The sequence below is a fragment of the Camelus ferus genome, chromosome X, assembly GCF_009834535.1.
Source record: "Camelus ferus isolate YT-003-E chromosome X, BCGSAC_Cfer_1.0, whole genome shotgun sequence".
Taxonomy (NCBI): Eukaryota; Metazoa; Chordata; class Mammalia; order Artiodactyla; family Camelidae; genus Camelus; species Camelus ferus.
The window spans coordinates 60,293,750-60,299,749 of NC_045732.1; positions in this window are offsets into that span (position 1 = coordinate 60,293,750).

Consider the following 6,000-nt stretch of genomic DNA (forward strand, 5'->3'; position numbering starts at 1 on the left):
TAAAACTAAGACTGTAAGAAAATTACACATGTAATTAGGTAGGAAGGGAAGAAAAGTGACAGGGTTGGAACCTGTGTCCCTAGGAGGGGACTGAGAGGAAAAGGGAGAGTATACCAGTTGACATCCACCCTGGGGAGTGAGTGGTTCAAGCCACAGCTCTGCAGCCTCCCACAGTCTTGAGTCTTACAAGAGGAAGACAAGACCTCTTGGATGACTGGAGCACCCCTGGGACTAACAGAAGGGTGGTGGGAAGCCTGGACTCTGCCAGTGAGAAGCACGTGCATGATGGCTTGCATGCTTGCTTGAGGCAGGGCAGAGAGAGGTTGCTCTAGGAGCTGCTGGGTTTCCTGAAACCACTTTGCCACACCCCAGCCCAACCTCAGCAAACACTCTGGCCCTGCTCAGTTCATGTCACTCTGTAACACTGGATCTGGGGGAGCCATGACCAGGGAAAAGGCCTGACTGTGAGTCACAGAGACAACCTGATCCCAGGGCAGTGTCTGGGTGCGGTGGCAGCCATTGTTTGCACTTAATCAAATAATGCCTAAGAAGCAGCCCAAATCTCTGATGGTGGCTGCTCTGTCACAGCTCACCCTCCTGATACAAACTGAGACTCCATGTGGCCTTTCCTGCCCTGTGGAGTGGTTCCACAATAGGGCAGGGACAACGGAAGCTAAGAACTGTGAGGGGACAAAGGAGACTTGTACTTAAAGCTGCATCTGAGCAGACTGAGGGAAAAAAGTGTGGGCACCTACACAGGCAGGGCATCAGAATTAGCTTAGACCTCTGTCTGTGCCCAACATGACCTGAGTGCCTGTACAGGCCCCCCTTTGCTTCAGCACTCCCCCTACTCTAGGGCAAGGGTCTCAGTGTGGGGAGAGGGAAAAACACACACTTAAGGGGAACAAAGTCAGCAGGGCCCCAAACCCCAAACTTCTACTCCAGAAACTTGGGATCAGACCCCTGCCCCCAATAGGGTGATGATGGCAGCTGAGCAGAGGGGAAGTCCTGCCTCACACCCAGAACCAGCTATAGACCCTCCATCTCCAGCCTCATACCCTACCAAGATGATAGCTGACAGCACACCCTGAGAAAAAATGTGACTGGTATCCAAGTCAAATCCAGCTATCCCACCAAAGGCATTAGGCACATATAGTCTGTATAGGAGCGTTCCCACATAAGAACAAACCTTCAAGAATGCAATAGGTAACTGTTTCTCCTAAATTCATAGAGGCAAAATAAAAAGACAGAAGAACTACTACCAACTGAAAGAGCAAGAGAAAAACCTCTGAAAAAATAAATACTGAAACAGAAATAAACAATTTACTAGATAAAGAATTCAAAACATTGGTAATAAAAGTGTAAACTGAATTAGGAAAAATAATTAATGTAAACAATTAGCATTTCAGCAAGGAACTAGAAAATATAAAGAAGACCCAATCAGAAATGAAGAATTCAATAGCTGGAATAAAAAATACACTAGAAGGAATGAATACCAGATTAAGTGATATGGCAGAAGGCTTAAGTCATCTGGAAGATAGAATAATGGAAATTAAAAAATCAGAACAACAAAAAGAGAAACAAATTTTAGAAAAATGAAAGCAATTTAAAAAATCTCTGTAATAATATTAAGTGTACCAACATTTGCATTATAGGGGTCCCAGAAGAAGACAGAGAAGAGGACTAAAAAATGTATTTGAGGAAAATATGGCTGAAAACTTCCCAAACATGAATAAGGGGACATATTTCTAGATACAGGAAGCACAAAGGGTCCTAAACAAGATGAACCCAAATAGACCAACACTAAGACATATAATGAAAATGGCAAGTTTGAAGACAAAGAGAATTCTGAAGGCAGGGAGAGAAAAACAGAGTCAGTTACAAGGGAATTCCCATAAGACTCTCAGCTGATTTCTTTATTGAAACTTTGCAGACCAGAATAGAGTGGCATAATATATTCAAAGTGCTGGGGTTAAAAAAAAACACCCTACAGCCCAGGATACTCTAGCCAGAAAGATTATCAACTAGAATGGAGGGAAAAGGAAAGAACTTCTCAGACATGCAAAAACTAGGAGTTCATCAGTACTAAACCTACCCTAAAAGAAAAGTTGAAGGTATTCTCTAAGTAGAAAAGAAGTAAGAATTTATAAGAAAGGGAAAAATTCCATTAGGAAAAACAAATAAATAGTAAGGCCTGAGGATCAACCACTTAATAAAGCCAGTACAAAGAATAAAAGACAAAAAATTGTAAAAGCAACTATAACTACAATAAAAATTTAAGAGATAAACATGAAAGTATGAAATAAGACATCAAAAACAAAAATGTGGGGATGGGTAGTCAAAAATGCAGATGTTTTAGAATGTGTTTGAGATTAATGACTATCAGCTTAAAACAAGTAGATATAGTTATAGGTCAACATAATGAACCCCATGGTAACTATAAATAAAAACTTTACAATAGATACACAAAAACTAAAAGGAAAGGAACATAAATGTACTGCTAAAGAAAAGCATCAACCAAAAAGGGAAGAAATAAAAAGAATAATAAACAAACAAAGGAGAACTACAAAAAACACTGGAAATCAAGTGATGAAATGGCAATAAGTACATACCTATCAGTAATTATTTTAAAAGTCAATGAACTAAATTCTCCAATCAAAAGACACAGAGTAGCTGACTGAATAAAACAACAATACCTTTCTGTATGCTGCTTAGAAGAGACTGACTTCAGCGCTAAATGCACACAGACTGAAAGTGAGGGGATGGAAACAGATATTTCTTGCAAGCAGAAATGACAAGAAAGCAGGGTTAGCAACACTCATATCAGATAAGATAGACTTTAAAACAAAGAGTATAACAAAAGACAAATGAGAGCATCATATAATGGAAAAGAGATCAATACAAGAAGAGGATATTACACTCATTAACATATATGCACCCAATACAGGAGCACCTACATATTTAAAGCATTTACTAACTGACATAAAAGAAGATACAGAAAATGATACAATAATAGTAGGGGACTGTAACACTACATTTAAGGCAGCAGTGCTCTTAAATGACATAATAGACCAATTGGACTTAATAGATGTCTACTGGACATTCTGTCAAAAACAGCCAAATACACATTGTTTTCAGGTTCACATGGAATATTCTCCAGGATAGATCAGTCACTAATCCACAAAATAAGTCTCAATAAATTTAAGAGAATAGAAATTATATCAAGCATTTTTCTGACCATAACAGTATGAAACTAGAAATCAATTACAGAAAAACACTGGGAACATAAAAATCATGTGGAGACTAAGCAAAAATGCTACTAAAAAACCAATAGGTCAATGAAGAAATCAAAGAGGAAATCAGAAAATACCTTGAGGTAAATGCAAATGGAAAAACAACACTTCAAAATCTGCAGGATGGATCAAAAGCGGTTCTAAGAAGGAAGTTTAGAGTGACATAGGCCTTCCTCCAGAGACAAGAAAAATCTCAAACAAACAACCTAAGGTACCACCTAAAGGAATTAGAAAAAGGAGAACAAACAAATACCAAAGTCAGCAGAAGGAAGGAAATAATAAAGATCAGAAAGGAGGTAATTAAAATAGAGGTAAAAAAAATCAAATTTCAATAAATCCAAGAGCTAATTTTTTGAAAAGATAAATTAAATTGATAAACCTTTAGCCATTCTATTCAAGAAGAAAGGAAAGAAAACCAAAAGAAACAAAATAAGAAATGAAAGAAGAGAAATAACAACTTATATCACAAAGATACAAACAATCATAAGAGAATACTGCAAACAGTATATGCCAACAAATTGGACAACCTAAAAGAGTTGGATAAATTTCTAGAAACATACAATCTTCCAAGACTGCATCAAGAAGAAACAGACAACTTGAAGAGATCAATCACTAGCAGTGGAATTGAATTTGTAATAAAAAACAAACTCCTAGTAAACAAAAGTCTAGGACCAGATGGGCTTCACAGGGGAATTCTACCAAACATATTAAGAAGAACTAGTACATATCCCTTTTAAAGTATTCCAAAAAATTGAAGAGAAGAAACACTTCCAAATTCATTCTATGAGGCTACCATTATCCTAACACCAAAACCAGACAAAGAAAGTATAAAAGAAGAAAATTACAGGCCAATATCATTAATGAATATAGATGGAAAAATCCTGAAATGATATTAGCAAACCAAATCCAACAATGTATTTAAAAATTCATACATCATGATCAAATTGGATTTATTCCAGGGATGCAAAGATCATTCAATATTTGCAAATAAATTAATGTGAAGCATCACATTAACAAAAAGATAAAATCACATGATCATTTCAGTAGATGAAGAAAAAGCATCTGACAAAATTCATCATCCATTCATGATAAAAACTCTCATCAAAGTGGATATAGAGGGAACATATCTCAACATAATAAAAGCCATTTTTGACAAACCCACAAACATCATACTCAACAGTGGAAAGCTGAAAACATTTCTACTAAATTCAGGAATAAAACAAGGATACGCACTGGAGTCACTTCTATTTAACATAATATTGGAAGTCCTGGTCACAGCAATCAGACAAGAAAAAGAAATAAAAGATATCCAAATTAGAAAGGAAGAAATAAAACTGTCACTATTTGCAGATGACATGATACTTTATATATAAAACCCTAAAGTTTCCACACAAAAACTATTAGAACTAATAAGTTAATTCAGCAAATTTGCAGGATTCAAGATTAATATAACAGAAATCTGTGACTTTTCTATACACTAATAATTAACAATCAGAAAGAGATAGTAATTGTCATTCTGAGTGAATTAAGCCAGAAAGAGAAAGAAAACTATGATATCACTCATATGTGGAATCTAAAAGAAAAAAGAAAAAAGAAAAAAAAGGACACTATGAACTCACCTACAAAACAGAAACAGACTCACAAACATAGTAAACAATCTTATAGTTACCAGGGAAAGGGGGTGGGAAGGGATAAATTTGGGAGTTTGAGATTTGCAGATGTTAGCCAATAAATATAAAAATAGATTAAAAAGTTTCTTCTGTATAGCACAGGGAACTATGTTCAGTATCTTGTAATAGCCTTTAATGAAAAAGAATATGGAAATTAATATATGTACGTATATGCATGACTAGGACATTGTGCTGTACACCAGAAATTGACACATTGTAACTTATTGTATGTCAATTAAAAAAAAGAGTAAAAAAAAAAATCCCATTTAAAATCACATCAGGTAGAATAAAATACCTCAGAACAAGCTTAACAAAAGTGGTAGGAGACATATACTCTTAAAACTATAAAACATTGATAAAGGAAATTAAAGATGATATAAAGAAATAGAAAAATATCCTGTGCTCTTGGATTGGATTGGAATAATTAAATATTGTTAAAATGACCACACCACCCAAAGCAATCTACAGATTTAATGCACTCCATATCAAAATATCCATGACATTTTTCAAAGAACTGTAACAAATAATCTTAAAATTCACATAGAACCACAAAAGACTCAAATTGCCAAAGGCAGTCTTGAGAAACAAGAACACAGCTGGAGGTATCACCTTACCAGTCTTCAACTGTACTACAAAGCTACAGTAATCAAAACAGCATGGTACTGCACAAAAAGAGACATACAGATTAATGAAATAGAATAGAGAGCCAAGATATAAACCCATGCACCTATGTTCAGTTAATCTACAACAAAGGAGACAAGAATATATAATGGAGAAAAGAGAGTCTCTTCAATAAGTGGTGCTGGGAAAACTGGACAGCTACATGTAAAATATTAAATTAGAATATGTCCTGAAACTATATATAAAAATAAACTCAAAATGTATCAAAAATCTAAATGTAAGATCTGAAACCATAAAACTCCTAGACGAGAACATAGGCAGAACACTGACATTAATTTTAGCAATATTTACTTGGATATGTCTCCCAGGGCAAAAGCATAAAAGATTAAAAAAAAAAAGGGACCTAATTAAACCTA